Genomic DNA, 16,076 nt, shown 5'->3' with positions numbered 1-16,076 from the left:
TTTTTGGGATGCCTGATGACCACGTGTATGGGAGGTACATGTTTCCACCTCACATAATACTCAATCTGGTCAGTGAGTGGGAGGATGACCTCACATCACCCACCCTCTGCTCCCAAGCACTCAGCCCCCTGGAGAAGGTTCTTAATGTACTGCACTTCTTGGCCACTGGATCATTTCAGCGAACAAGTGCCATAGTGGGGGGGGGGGGTGTCACAGGCCACGCAGTCACGCTGCCTACACCAGGTCTTGGCCATCATGACTGCACGCCCATCAGTACGCAGGCACATATACCTGCCCAGAACACCTGCAGAAAGGTAGGCTGTCATCCAGGATTTTTACAGGGTGGCACACTTCCCTAAAGTGCTAGATGCCATTGACTGCACCCATGTGGCTCTACGTCCCCCCAGGGCATCTGAGCACATCTATAGAAACTGCAAGCACTGGCATTCCATCAACGTCTAGGTAGTATGTGATGCCAAGGGAATCATCACCTCAGTATATGCAGGGTCCACCCACGACAGTTTCATTTACAGAATGTCAACCCTAAACCGGGACCTAGAAGCTGGTCAGCATGGCTGATTGGTGAGTATAAATGCCACAGCACATGCATGCATGTCAGATACTGAGTAATGTCACAACCCCACTAATGATACCCATCACCACCTCCCCAGGGGACAGTGCCTACCCTCTGAACACCCACATGATGACACCAATTCGGAACCCCACCACGCCACCCGAGGTAAGATACAACACAGCCCATATTGCAACCCGGGGCATAGTGGAGTGCACATTCGGAGTGCTCAAGTCACGCTTTCGCTCCCTTGACCGTTCTGGCGGGCAGCTGTTATACGCTCCCCCAGTAGTGTGCAGGATCATAGTGGCAGCATGTGTCCTGCACAACGTTGCAACACGCCGGGGCCTGCCCGTGGACATGGTGGTGCCCCCACATCCCCAACCACATGCACGCCCGCTGCGCATGGGGGGGGAAAGGGCACGGGGTGAGGCAGCCCGTACGCAGCTGGTGGCTAATTACTTCACCTAAAATCACACCCCTGTGGAGTGCACACAGCCCTGGCACATACCGACTATCAATGATGATGAGTCAAGTGACAGTCAACTGTCACAACCATACCAGCCTGAGATTGTTCACCTGGTAGTGTTCCATCGTGTGCATCCCTACCTACACAAACGCCACCAATGCTGTGTCATGAAAAGACACACTTCTATGCTGCTAAAATCATTACCCTCTTGCAAGATAAAACATGACAACAGTGCCATGTCACCAAACACCTCCCCAGCACCGCCACCCAACACACCATGGCATGTCATGCTATGTGAGAGCAAACAAAGGAATCCCCAAAACATGACACAAGTGTCACAAAGTACAGTGTCCTGAATGGAAAATGGCCACACACAATATGCTCCCATTAATGCAGAACTGACAACACACATGACCAAAGACTTACCACAATACAATGCAGCTAGCCACCCACAACATAGCATTCACATGACAGTACTAAGTTAAAGGATACGTAGTCTTACAACCTGGTGATGCTAGCACATCGACCACTTCCAACTGTACAGTGTTGGTGCCACGCAAATCTGGAAGTGCACTGCTTACAACATGAACTCCATCTCCAAAGTAGACGGCCTTGTGAAGACATGAAGAATGAACCTGCAAATTAGGAGGGAGACATGGATGCACAAGCACATATCAATACACCATGCAGTGTACAATACTACAACAATATGCACTAGGAATGTATACACAGTATTGACTACAGACTGCCCACACATGTAATGGGAGTCCAACGTCACTGTGTAAGTTACTGTCACTTGGGCACACCCTCTGCAAGCCCATAGTAACGGGAAGCAGGAGGGGTGTGTGTCTCACAAACCCAAGCATCTAACCCAAACTCAGGACAAGCCTGCATGTGCCCAGCCGGAATACAGTGGATGCCCACAGGAGCCACACAAGGCAACACACTGTAACAAAAACTCAAAAATCAAAAACCAAAAATCAAAAATCAAAAATGGCCATGTGGGGCCCAGGGGGGGTGGGAGAGGCCACCCAGGAGGTCCGAGGACACGTTACACACCAACAGCCACCTGTGTGGATGTTGTGAAAAAAACACTTCCAGGGGCTCATGGCCTGCACGGCTACACTATCGTGAGAGATTCAGAATCGCTGTGGTCGCTCTCATCACCCTGTGCTGCTGCCACCACAGGAGGTGGTGGTGCTATGGGAGGCAGCCCACGCAAAGCCCTAGTCTGGTCCTCCATGGCAGCAAGCATGCGGGTGTGGAAGGTCTTGGTCTGGAGGAGTATGGTGCGGAGATCCCCATGCACCACCTGATGTGATGCCGAGACCTCCTCCCGAGTTGCCTGCATCTCTGCTGAGAGCGTACGTGTGACCCGCTCCTACAGCTGTTCTGTCCTCGTGACAGTGGAAGCCTCAAGCTCCACAAGAGTCTGCTTGAGGTGATGGACTTCTACCCTCAGGGCTTCCCTCTGGCCCTGGGACTCTAAAGAAATGGCTTCCCGCAGAGTGCCCAGGGCCGCCCGTCTGTCCCTGTTGGACGCCAACATGTCCTCCCTGAGTGATTGGCAAATGGAGTCTGTTGCCTGCTGTAGTTGCTCCATCTGCCTTTCTGGGGGGACAATGGAAGTGGCCACCCTCTCCATAGCTTGAGCCATCATCTCAGATGCTGCTGCCTGTTGGTTTGCCATACCGTATATGGATTTCTCCCATGCGGTATTGCCTGGTGGCGTACGGCCACCGCGTTGGCGGACACCACACCTGTCTGGGGCAAGGCAAACTGTGCCTTGCTGTGTCGGCACTGCCTGAGGCTGCAGGACTGCATTCCCCCTCTGATCTGCTGGCCCAGGAACAGGATCAGACGTTGCAGAGTGTGGCCCTGCATCCGTAACCACCAAAGGCGGACCTACCAACACTGACATCCCCATAGTGGGCTGTACCCCTGGTGCAGGTGGGTCGGACAGAACAGAATCCCTCCCAGAAACACCTACCTGCGAAGCCACATAGGTCTCATCATCCGAATCAACACCCGAAAAGAGGTCTGGGGAGGTGCACCCAGAGACACCCCTGGAGAGAACGGTCTGCAGCAAGAGTGGGTTCTCACCCACCACCACACCCCGTCCCCCACTGGTGCCCGGTCGTGCCTGAGATCCCTCCTGGGTCTGCATCATCTCCTCACCCTCAACAGCATCAAGTGCGTCATCCCCTGCAGAAACATTAAAGACAAAAAATAGAAACAGGCATTAGCACCATGGCACACAATTAGGCCTCACAAGCTACAGAACCAGTACTTGATTGACACATGTCCCACATGACTATAACCCTCCCATGCATGCACTGTCACTGAGTTTGAAGGGGAGGAAAATGTCAGACACTGATGACACCAAGATGGAAGAGCAACACATTAGCTGCATGCTGGCTAGCAGAGCCATCACACATTGGCCTGTGAGTGGCATGTCCAATCCACATACATGACACATGCCATCACACAGATGGCATGTACCATAGGCATGTCACATATCGTTTGACAATAGGGCTGAGAAATGCGTAGTGAAAGTGGGGGGATCGAAACAATCAGCCTGAATGAACAATGAGAAATATGGAACAATGTTGTTGCAAGATGCCACTTCAAGGGCAACTGGCGTGATGTTGCACAAAAAGTTACTGTGGGCAGAAGGGATACTGTAATACCCAAATCCAGGGGCGCAGAATGTTTTGGATGAAGCACATGGGTGACCCAAACCACTCAGGCACAAACACCCTCACCTGGCACTCAATCAGAACCCCTCACACACACAACATACACATGGATCACACACACATGCATGTGCACTCACCGGACAATGTCTCGTAATCTGGCAGATCTCCCACACCTTGGATCTGTTCCTCTGTGACGTAGGTCCCAGCAACAGACTAATGTACAGTGAGTTCAATGTCCTCTTGTGGAGACCCACCTCCAGTCACCAGAGTAGCGGCATGACTTGAGGCCAGCTTTTTCTTTGCCCTGCGCTTAAGGTCATTGCAGCGCTTGTAGCACTCACCAGCTGTGCGCCTCACTAATCCAAGGGCACTTATGATGTCTGCGACGGTCTGCCAGTGTGCCTGACGTTGAGCAGGTGTGGTCTTGCAACCTGCAGTGATCAACATTTCGCTGTCATGTGGGGACACATACTGTACAAGTGCATCACGTTCGGCATCATTGAAGCTAGGCTTCCTTTCCGTGCCGTACTGCGTAGCCGTGTCTGGGGTATCAGCCTGTAGTGGACGAGCACTCTTCCTCTTTTTTTTGGAAGGTGGTGGGGATCCTGAGTGGCCTACGCCGCTCTGGCCACTAGGGGCAGGAGCACCGGTGGACTGGGTAGTTGGAGTGTGGGAATGCACACTGAGCATGGGACTTGGTGCAGGCATTGGCTGAAGTGTTACTTAGTCAGGGGGAACGTTAGCAAGATGGACTGAGACGAACACTGCCCTGGCTGGGAGAGTCAGAGCTGGGGTGGATGGAGCTGCAGCTGCCCCTGCAGCCTCCTCACCCTGTCTACTCGGGGCAGCAGATGACATAGTTGCCCCTGATCCATGTGGCCTGGTGAAACCAACTTGCACTGCCACACGTGGCCTAGACTTGGCGACCTGGAAGTCAGCCTGGGAGTCACCCTCTGCCAGGTCAGGTGCCACAATGGGCCGGTCCAACAAGGGCTGAGCAGAGATGGTGTCAGCCACGTTTCCCGCAACTATGGGGAGGGGGGGGCATGGGTGTCCTTGACTGGTCCTACACACATGGGGGGCTAGGGGTACCTTGCAAATCCCGGCCACGTCCCCTACCGCGCCCACCACGGCCACCTCTTGAGGCTCAGCCACCTTTACCACCCTTACTGCTTGGTCGCCTCCCAACCATGACACTGATGTTGTTGTGCGTATGGGAGTTGCAGTAAACTATTGTCCTGGGCAATTGGGTGTCAAAAGGGTAGGGTACTAGATGGTATTCATACCCTAGTGCTCTAGCAAGGCTGTATGTGACCCCTGGGGAAAGATGACGGGTCACGCAACGCACAGGCACCCCAAAAACAGAAAATAATGTGCACGAAACCCCTCGTAGACCACGTGCGTGGAAAAATTAACCCGCACTACGCTGTGGCACCCAGAAACACAAAAATGAACGTACGCGTGTTACATGCAGCCTACAATGACCTCTGAAGGGGTACGCAACACACGGGGCTAGCACAGTTGGTAAATACGTGCGCGACTCACCGTCTGCCTGGAAAATGAGCGTGAAAAATATGCGCGTGTGCGCGTTGGCAACACCCCCGCCAAAAGAAGAATTATACACTGTCTGAGGAGGCAGGACAAAAGAAGAAGTGAACGCTGTTTGAGGAAACAGGCTCAACAGAAAATCAGAAAAAAGCTGTCAGAGGTAACAGGGAGTACGAACTAGAAACGCTTTGAAGTAAATCGCGTGTGAACCGACAAGAAGTACAGAATTCACCCACTCGCTCTCCACGAAAAGCACGTACAAGGAAATTACATCCTACACGTGCCTTTTGAATCGGCCCACACGTCCAACGTCACTTCCGCGTATACGCGCTATGGCCCTAACCTACAATTACACGAGCTGACACTCGGACGTGCAGTTCTTGGACGTGTAACATGCACCCGGGTTCAGGGAAACGCCCGCGCGCGCACGTCACAGACGCGCTTACGCGCTAAGGGCCTTTGGTCCAATGAAATCGCGTACGCGTGCTGACGCGCTTATGCGCTAAGGGCCTTTCCTCAAATTACACGCTGACGTGCTAGATTTTCACGTGCCAAATCACTCCGTATCAAGCTGGCCACGCGTTCACACACGGAAGACCACGCTCCTGCCCAGAAGGCCGAATTACTGCCCCCCAGAGCCCCGCGCACACTCCCACCTGCCATCTGCTGCTGCCTGATTGCCTGCTGCCCATGTGCCCTGCCATTTCCTGCCTGCACGTCAGCCTGGGATGCTGTTGCTGTGACCACCCCTGCTGGAACCGAAGACTCCACACTGCTATTCCATCGCTCCACAGCCCAGCCCCAGGACCCAGTTGCCCACCCACATCTGCCTCTGGGGTTGCCATGTCGGGCACTACACCATCTGGCACCACTGGCAACCCCCAGCCAGAGAGGCAGAGGGCCACCAGCTTCTCTGCCACCGAAGTTGGTGTCCTGGTGTAGCAAGTCCTGGGGCAGTATGATGCCCTCTTCGGAAGGTCGGCCGCCAACAAGGAAGGACGGACTCGGATCTGGACGGACATCGTGACTGCCATCAACGCGGAGGGGGTGGCAGTCCGCGGCTTCCAACATGTCAAGAAGCGCTGGGAGGACTTCAGGTCCAGGACCCTCAACAAGGCCCGGCGCCTCTTGAAGGCAGCGGATGCTAAGGGGCGCCGGGGCCACCTGTCGGAACATCAGATGAGGGTCCTGGAACGCATGCGCCCAGTGCTCCACGTCCAGGTCCTTGAGAGGCAGACCCATCTGGAGTCGAGCGGTAAGTGTACATGCATACTGATTGGAAGCTGTGCGTGTGGTGGTGTGCCAGTAGTGTGCAGGTTGTACATGTGGTTTTGTAGGCCCATGTATGGATGTGTTTGTACAGAGCTGTGAGGCTGACACATGCAAGTACTTTCATGTGTGAGACACATGGATGGTGTATGTGTGGGTAAGCATGCAGGCCAAATGCAGATGTGTGAGCACACATGTTTTGATTACTGTGTATGTAAATTGGCATGGTTTTGGTGTCACACATGGATGTTGGTTCCAGCTGCATGTATCTGCACCGTGTACATGTGCATGTGTGTGTATTTGACATGGGTGCAACAGTGATGCAACATGGATGCATGTGAGACTGATATGTAGAAGACTGATTGCCAGATTTGACATGGATGCCCGTCCCATCACTGCGACAGTTGGTGGAGGTGTACACATGCATGTAATTGTGGTAGCGTGTGTGCATGTCTAGTGCACTCCCTGTGTTTCATGTGATGTCTGGCTCATCTTTGGCTGCTCATGCTGTTTGTATGTGTATGGATGGTGCTGGCTGTTGCAATATGGCTGTGGAATAGCTCATGTGTGTGAGTTGCAATGACATGTGTATTGGGGATCGTGATGCCATGTCTGAAGTTTGACAATGCCACTCATGTACAACTGTCATGTGTGTATGAGTCCATTGTACAGTGCCCTGATGCCTGTCTCCTATCTCTCCCTGCCTGCAGCGTAAACTGATGAAGAGGGTGGAGACGGTGCTTTGGAGCACAGCGGCAGGGATCGCACCGCCAGCCGGAGACGCAAGTCCCGGCTCCCCTCCCAGGTTGTCATCTCGTCGGGGAGTGAGGAGTCCGGTGCCGCGTCCCAGGTCACAGCTGCCGAGGGGAGGTCCAAGAGGCGGAGGTTGGAGTTGGACTCCTCGGCAGCCGAAGGGGCAGCTGAGACCCCACAGGGCCCAACGGAGGAAGATGGCACAGATTCATCCAGGTTGGTGGGGGGTTTGGTGGAGGAGGAGGCCGTGCAAGGGACAGAGACGGGGTCTGGAGGTGGGGATTCCACTGGTGCTAGTGGTGCAGTGCAGGGGCAGGGACAGGAGGCAGCACAGGCTGCCGTGGAGGTGCCTGTGGGTAATCCTGTGCCCGATCCTGTGACTGCACCATCTTGCACCAGTAGGGATAGCTACGTCCAGACCCGTTCTCAGGGAGGGGATTGGCTTACACCAACTGGCCTTCCTCTCCCTGCGGATGTGGCTATCCGGCTGAACCTGTCCTGGGTGTGGTGGCGTTGCGTTAACGTGCCATGCGAGCTGACCTGCAGACTTTTCATGAGGAGACTGCACGTCTTCTCGCATGGCTCGTTGACCGCGTTGAACCACTGGGACAGCTCACCATGGCCGGATTCCTCCATTTTGTGGACCTTGTTCCGACCCCCTCCTCAACTGAACCCCCTATGCGCCAGTCGTCCTCCGTGCCATCTTCCCACCCATGTGTCACCTGGGTGCCCTGTTGAGCTGCTTCTGACCCTGCGGCCAGGCTGGTGGAGGACACATCCCTGCAACAGTCGGGAATCGGACGTCCAGCATGGGTGGGCACCTCAACAACTGCACCCCAGCTGGAGGAGGATGTGCAGGCAGCAGGAGCCAGGGCACAGGCAGCGGAACAGCAGCAGCAGCAACAAGGTGGGAGCCATGATGGCTCGGGGCCTTCATCATCGGAGGGGCAGGCATCGGCCGGAGGGCAGGAGGACCCTGGACGGGAAGTGTCTTCAGGGTGGCAGCAGTTGGGCCATGCGATAGATGCGGAGCGGCAGCGGGCAGAAGAGGCACGGCTCACGATGGTCAGGGCAGAGAACTCCATGCGTAGGGCCCTGAGGCGGGCCGAGTGCCTTGAGGCCATTCACAGGGACCTGGAATTCCAGATGTCATCGTCCCTGCGAACCCTCGGGGCCATGGAAGAGGACCGCCTCTGGGACATCGAGCAGGAGTTCGATGATGCACTGGCCCGGAACATCCACATGTGAGCCATTGGACTTGCCCGCTGCCCTTGTAAATAGTTATATAGTGTTAGGTTTCCTTTGTTTTTTTCTTTATTTTGGTTGCGCTTGGACAATGCACCACCTTTCTGTATATAGTTTTTCATTAGGTAGTATTTTTGATAGGTTTCATTTCTTCAGTTGGGATCATGGACCCTGGATTGTTCTTCTGTATATAGTTAACTATTGGATTCATCTTTTTTATTATTTTATTTCCCCATGGAGCAATGGGTTTCACCTTTGTTTTTCCCTTGGATTTCATTTTTTGAACTGTGACTTTGGACACCTTTCCTTTGGATTATGATTTGTTGTTTTTCATTATTTTACGGACATGCAGCTTTTCGTTTTTAATTTCCTTTGTCATTTGTTTGTTTTTATTCCATTCATGTTGCTTTTAATACATTTTTTTGTTCATACTTCGATGTGTGGTATTATCTCATTGGTTTCATGCGTGTCATGATATGGGTTTTGACATTCACTTGCACCCATTGTGTGTGTGTGACGGACATGTGTTCATTTATATACTTGCCATTGGGGTTGTATCATGAAATTGGCATTTCTATGTGGGTGGATGCAATACTTGGGTGGGTCTTTGGCATGTGGAGGCTGGCCATAAGGGCCAGGGATCTAGATTGTGATGACGTGTTGGCTGGGGGACATGAGTGGGGGCCTGCTGGCAGGTGCCCCACACTGCTGGGGGGTGGGGGTGCAAGGGGACATGAGTGGGACATGAGTGGGGGCCTGCTGGCAGGTGCCCCACAACGCTGGGGGGTGGGGGTGCAAGGGGACATGAGTGGGACATGAGTGGGGGCCTGCTGGCAGGTGTCCCACACTTCTGGGGGGTGGGGGTGCAAGGGGACATGAGTGGGACAGGAGTGGGGGCCTGCTGGCAGGTGCCCCACACTGCTGGGGGGTGGGGGCGCAAGGGGACATGAGTGGGCCATGAGTGGGGCCTGCTGGCAGGTGCCCCGCACTGCTGGGGGATGCGGGTGCAAGGGGACATGAGTGGGACATGAGTGGGGGCCTGCTGGCAGGTGCCTCGCACTGATGGGGGGTGGGGGTGCAAGGGGACATGAGTGGGACATGAGTGGGGGCCTGCTGGCAGGTGCCCCGCACTGCTGGGGGGTGGGGGTGCAAGGGGACATGAGTGGGGGCCTGCTGGCAAGTGCCCTGCAGTGCTGGGGGGTGGGGGTGCAGGGGGACATGAGTTGTTGATCAGTGGTGCAAGCGGACAGGTGGCTTGTCTGGGGTGCATGGCCATGGTGGATGGGCTGCCTGCGGGGCATGACCAGGGGTGCGTGGTAGTCCCCTGTGGTGTCGTCTGCCTGCAGGGGCCATGGAGGGTGTAGAGGGAACACCTGGGAGGACCCACACTGCCAATTCACGTGTAGGACTCCCCGTGCACCCCCGAAATTCATGTATCCCGCTCTGACAGCTAAATCGCGTGTGAAACTTACCAAGAACCCCTGAAATACACGTACCCCACTCGCACAGGGCCTATTACGGGTGAAACTTCCCCCGAACACCAGTAATGCACGTACCCCACTCGCACATGGCCTATCGCGTGTGAAACTTCATGCGACCCCAGGAATATTGGCCCTGTGCGAGCGAGCAGGGTACGTGTATTCCTGGGGTTCGCGTTAAGTTTCACCTGCGATTTCAGCAGGGTACATGTATTATGGTGTTCACGTGAAGTTTCACACGCGAAAGGGCCCTGGTCAAGGGAGTACGTGAATTTCAGGGGTGCGCGGCAAGTTTTACACACGAAAGGGCAACGCCCGTGCACAATAGGTCACAGACGCGCCTACGCGCTAAGGGCCTTTGGTCCAATGATATCACGTACGTGTGCTGACGCGCTTAAGCGCTAAGGGCCTTTGGTCCAATGATATCGCGTACGTGTGCTGACGCGCTTACACGCTAAGGGCCTTTCCTCGAATTACACGCTGACGTGCAAGATTTTCACGTGCCAAATCACTCCGCATCAAGCTGGCCACGCGTACGCACACGGAAGACCACGCTCCTGCCCAGAAGGCAATTTTCCTGCCACCTAGAGCCCCGAGCACGCTCCCACCAGCCATCTGCTGCTGCCTGTCTGCCTGCTGCCCACGTGCCCTGCTATTTGGTGCCTGCACGTCAGCCATCTGCAGGGGTCCAGGTGCTGTGTCCACCCCTGCTGGAACAGAAGACTCCCGACTTGGATTCCATCGCTCCACAGCCCAGCCCCAGGACCCAGTTGCCCACCCACTCCTGCCTCTGGGGTTGCCATGTCAGGCACTACACCATCTGGCACCACTGGCAACCCCCAGCCAGAGAGGCAGAGGGCCACCAACTTCACTGCCACCGAAGTTGGTGTCCTGGTGGAGCATGTCCTGGGGCATTATGATGCCCTCTTCGGAACATCACGCGCCAACAAGGAAGGACGGGAGAGGATCTGGGACGACGTAGTGGTTGCCATCATCGCAGAGGGGGTGGCAATCCGCAACATCAAGCACGTCAAGAAGTGCTGGGAGGACTTCAGGTCCAGGACCCTCCACAAGGCCCGGCGCCTCGCAGAGGGGGGCCGCGCACGCCTGAGTGCCATCCAGATGAGGGGCCTGGAACGCGTAGGCCCAGCGCTCCACGCCCAGATCCTTCGGAGGCAGACCCATCTGGAGTGAGCGGTAAGTGGCCAAGCATTGCTGTGTGAGACAGTTCATGTTGCAGTGTGCTGGCAGTCTGATGCTTGCCTGTATGTGTGACATAGGCCATGTATGGATATGTGTGTGAGCAGGGACATCATGGTCATGCATGTGAGACCAGTTATGTGTGAGCCACATGGTTGGTGCATGTGTTTTAAAGCAACATGGGGAGCTCTATGTGGAATGCACACATGAATGCATGGCTGTCTCGGTTCCTGGACATGGAGGGAGGGTGAGGAATGGGTGCTGATGTCATGTACATGTATGGTGCACATGTGTGTGTGTGTGTGCCTGAGAAGTGTGTGTGTGACTTTGAAACACCATGGATGCATGTGACTTTGAAGGCAACATCTTGTTTTACAGGGGCCCTTCTGCATGGATGTTGATGTTGATTGCAGGCGCATGGACTGTTTCTGCATGTGTGTTGTGTGCATTCACCCATGTGTTGTGGAATGACAGGATGGAAGTGACATTTGACAGTGCTACTCATGTGTTATTGCTTCCTGTCTAGGGTATTTTGTACTGTACCCTGATGCTTGTGTTCTATGTCTCCCTCTACGCAGCGTCAAGTGAAGAAAAGGGCGGAGATGGCGCTGTGGAGCCAAGCGGCGGGGGTGCCTCCACTGGGCGGCGACGCAAGGCTCAGCCACCCTCCCAGGAATTACCATCATCCGGGAGCGAGGGGGCTGGTGCTGCGTCTGCCTCAACGGCTGTGGCGGAAGGGCCGGGTGAGCCCCCACAGGGGCTTCCAATGGCGGAAGGCGGTGTGGAGACATCCAGGTTGGTGGTCTCCACAGAGGAGGAGGAGCCCGCTACTGAGCCGCACATGGGGCCTGGTGGGGGTAATACCACTGGTGCAAGTGGTGCAGTCCAGGGCCAGGGTCAGGAGGCAGCACAGGTCACCGCGGAGGGGCCTGTGCATGTCGCTGTTCTTGACCCTGTGACTGCACCATCATGCACCAGCAGGTAGGCCCCGTCCCAGGCCCGTCCGCAGGTAGGGGAGAGTGCCATATCACCTGCCTCTCCACTACCTGCGGACGAGGGGTCCCGCGACTGTATGGGATCCGTCCTGGTGGGTGTCGTGTTGCGCACACGTGTCATTCATTATGACATGCGTTCTTCCTGGGCGGAGAACGCACGCCATCACGAAGAGCAGCGTTGTGACATGGCACTGCTGGGAGGGGCCCTGGTCGGAGGGTTCCTACATGTGACGCGCACTCTGGCGGACCTTTCCTCCTCTCTGGAGGCTATGCGCCGGTCGTTCTCCACATCGTCTTCCGGCCCAGATTCCACCAGGGCCCCCTGTGGACCTGGCCTGACCAACACAGCCAGCTTGGTGGAGCTCACATCCCGGGAGTCAGCGGACCAGCAGGGGTGGACACCACAACTGGAGACCAGCAAATGGAGGATGTGCAGGCACCATCGGACAGGGCACATGGACAGCAGCAGCAGGAGCAGGCTGTAGGTGGGAGCAATGATGGCTCGGGGCCATCAACATCGGAGGGGCAGGCATTGGCCGGCGGGCAGGAGGACCCTGGACGGGAAGTGTCTTCCGTTTGGCAGCGGTTGGGCCATGCGATAGATGCGGAGCGGCAGCGGGAGAAGAGGCACGGCTCATGATGGTCAGGGCGGAAACTCCATGCATAGGGCCCTGAGGCGGGCCGAGTGCCTCGAGGCCATTCGCAGGGACCTGGAGTTCCAGATGTCATCGTCCCTGCGAACCCTCTGGGCCATGGAAGAGGACCGCCTCCGGGACATCGAGCAGGAGTTCGAGTATGGATGCCCTGGCCCGGAACATCAACATGTGAGCCGTTGGACTTGCCCGCTGCCCTTGTAAATAGTTATATAGTGTTAGGTTTCCTTTGTTTTTTTCTTTATTTTGGTTGCGCTTGGACAATGCACCACCTTTCTGTATATAGTTTTTCATTAGGTAGTATTTTTGATAGGTTTAATTTCTTCAGTTGGGATCATGGACCCTGGATTGTTCATCTTTATATAGTTGACTGTTGGATTCTACTTTTTTGTTTGGATTTCCCCATGGAGCAATGGTTTTCACTTTTTCTTTTTCCCTTGGATTTCATTTTTGGAACTGTGACTTTGGACACCTTTCCTTTGGATAATGATTTGTTGTTTTCCATTATTTTACAAACATGCAGCTTTTCGTTTTTCATTTCCATTGTCATTTGTTTGATTTTAATTCCATTCATGTTGCTTTTAATACATTGTTTTCTTCAAACTTCGATGTGTGGTATTATCTCATTGGTTTCATGCATGTCATGATATGGGTTTTGAGATTCACTTGAACCCATTGTGTGTGTGTGAGGGACATGTCTTCATTTACATACTTGCCATTGGGGTTGTGTCATGTAATTGGCATTTCTATGTGGGTGGGTGCAATACTTGGGTGGGTCTTTGGCATGTGGAGGATGGCCATAAGGGCCAGGGATCTGGATTGTGATGACGTGTTGGCTGGGGACATAAGTCAGGGCCTGCTGGCAGGTGACCTGCACTGCTGGGGGGTGGGGGTGCTGGGGGACATGAGTGGGGGCCTGCTGGCAGGTGCCCTGCACTGCTGGGGGGTGTGGGTGCAATGGGACATGGGTGGGACATGAGTGGGGGCCTGCTGGCAGGTGCCCCACCCTGCTGGGGGGTGGGGGTGCAAGGAGACATGAGTGGGGGCCTGCTGGCAGGTGCCCCGCACTGCTGGCGGGTGGGGGTGCAGAGGGACATGAGTGGGGGCCTGCTGGCAGGTGCCCCGCACTGCTGGAGGGTGGTGGTGCTGGGGGACATGAGTGGGACATGAGTGGGGGCCTGCTGGCAGGTGCCCTGCACTTCTGAGGGGGTGGGGGTGCAAGGGGAAATGAGTGGGACATAAGTGGGGGCCTGCTGGCAGGTGCCCCTCAGTGCTGGGGGTGCAAGGGGACATGAGTGGGGGCCTGCTGGCAGGTGAAACTCAGTGCTGGGGGTGGGGGCGCAAGGGGACATGAGTGGGAGCCTGCTGGCAGGTGCCCTGCACTGCTGGGGGGTGGGGGTGCAAGGGGACATGAGTGGGACATGAGTGGGGGCCTGCTGGCAGGTGCCCCACACTGCTGGGGGGTGGGTGTGCAAGGGGACATTAGTGGGGGCCTGTTGGCAGGTGCCCCTCAGAGCTGGGGGGTGGGAGTGCAAGGGGACATGAGTGGGGGGCCTGCTGTCAGGTGCCCCTCAGTGCTGGGGGTGCAAGGGGACATGAGTGGGGGCCTGTTGGCAGGTGCCCCACACTGCTGGGATGTGGGTGTGCAAGGGAACATGAGTGGGGGCCTGCTGGCAGGTGCCCCACACTGCTGGGGGGTGGGGGTGCAAGGGGACATGAGTGGGACATGAGTAGGGGCCTGCTGGCAGGTGCCCCGCACTGCTGGGGGGTGGGTGTACAAGAGAACATGAGTTGGAGCCTGCTGGCAGGTGCCCCTCAGTGGTGGGGGCTGGGGGTGCAAGGGGACATGAGTGGGGGCCTGCTGGCAGGAGCCCCTCTGTGCTGCGGGTGCAAGGGGACATGAGTGGGGGCCTGCTGGCAGGTGCCCCACACTGCTGGGGGGTGGGGGTGCAAGGGGACATGGGTGGGACATGAGTGGGGGCCTGCTGGCAGGTGCCCCACACTGCTGGGGGGTGGGGGTGCTGGGGGAGATGAGTGTGTGCCTGCTGGCAGGTGCCCTGCACTGCTGTGTAGTGGGGGTGCAAGGGGGTAATGCGTTGGTGATCACTAGTGCAAGGTGACATGTGGCTTGGCTGGGGGGGCATGCCCATGGCGGATGGGCTGCCTGCGGGACATGACCAGGGGTGCAGGGTAGTCCCCTATGGTGTGGTCTACCTGCAGGCGCCGTGGAGGGTGTAGACGGAACACCTGGGAGGACCCACACTGCCAATTCACGTGTAGGACTCCCCTGTACCCCCAAAATACACGTACCCCACTCGCACAGGGCCTATCGTGTGTGAAACTTGCCCGCACCCCAGTAATACACGTACCCTGCTGTAATCGCGTCTGTAACTTCCCGCGCACCCCAGTAATACAGGTACCCTGCTGAAATCGCGTGTGAAACTTCCCCGCACCCCAGAAATACACGTACCCTGCTGGAATCGCGTGTGGGACTTCCCGCGCACCCCAGTAATACAGGTACCCTGCTGTGATCGCGTGTTACAGTTCCACGTCCACGCACCCCAGAAATACACATACCCTGCTGTAATCGCATGTGAAACTTCCCCGCACCCCAGAAATACACGTACCCCTCTGGAATCGCGTGTGGGTCTTCCCGCGCACCCCTGTAATACACGTACCCTGCTGTAATCGTGTGTTGAACTTCCCCGCACCCCAGAAATACACGTACCCTGCTGAAATTGCGTGTGTAACTTCCTGCGCACCCCTGTAATACACGTGCCCTGCTGAAATTGCGTGTCAAACTTCCCGCACCCCAGAAATGCACGTACCCTGCTGAAATCGCGTGTGTAACTTCCCGCGCACACCAGTAAGACACCTACCTTGCTGAAATCGAGTGTTAAACTTCCCCGCACCCCAGAAATACACGTAACCTGCTGAAATCGCGTGTGTAACTTCCCACGCACCCCAGTAATACAGGTACCCTGCTGAAATCGCGTGTAAAAGTTCCCCGCACCCCAGAAATCTACGTACCCTGCTGAAATCGCGTGTGGAACTTCCCGCGCACCCCAGTAATACTGGTACCCTGCTGAAATCACGTGTAAAAATTCCCCGCACCCCAGAAATACACGTACCCTGCTGGAATCGCGTGTGGAACTTCCCGCGCACCCCTGTAATACACGTACCCTGCTGTAATCGC

Source organism: Ambystoma mexicanum, chromosome 12 (assembly GCF_040938575.1).
Source record: "Ambystoma mexicanum isolate Mex_15411 chromosome 12, UKY_AmexF1_1, whole genome shotgun sequence".
NCBI classification, from domain to species: domain Eukaryota; kingdom Metazoa; phylum Chordata; class Amphibia; order Caudata; family Ambystomatidae; genus Ambystoma; species Ambystoma mexicanum.
The sequence above is the reverse complement of the archived record's forward strand: the minus strand, read 5'-3'. Positions refer to the sequence as shown.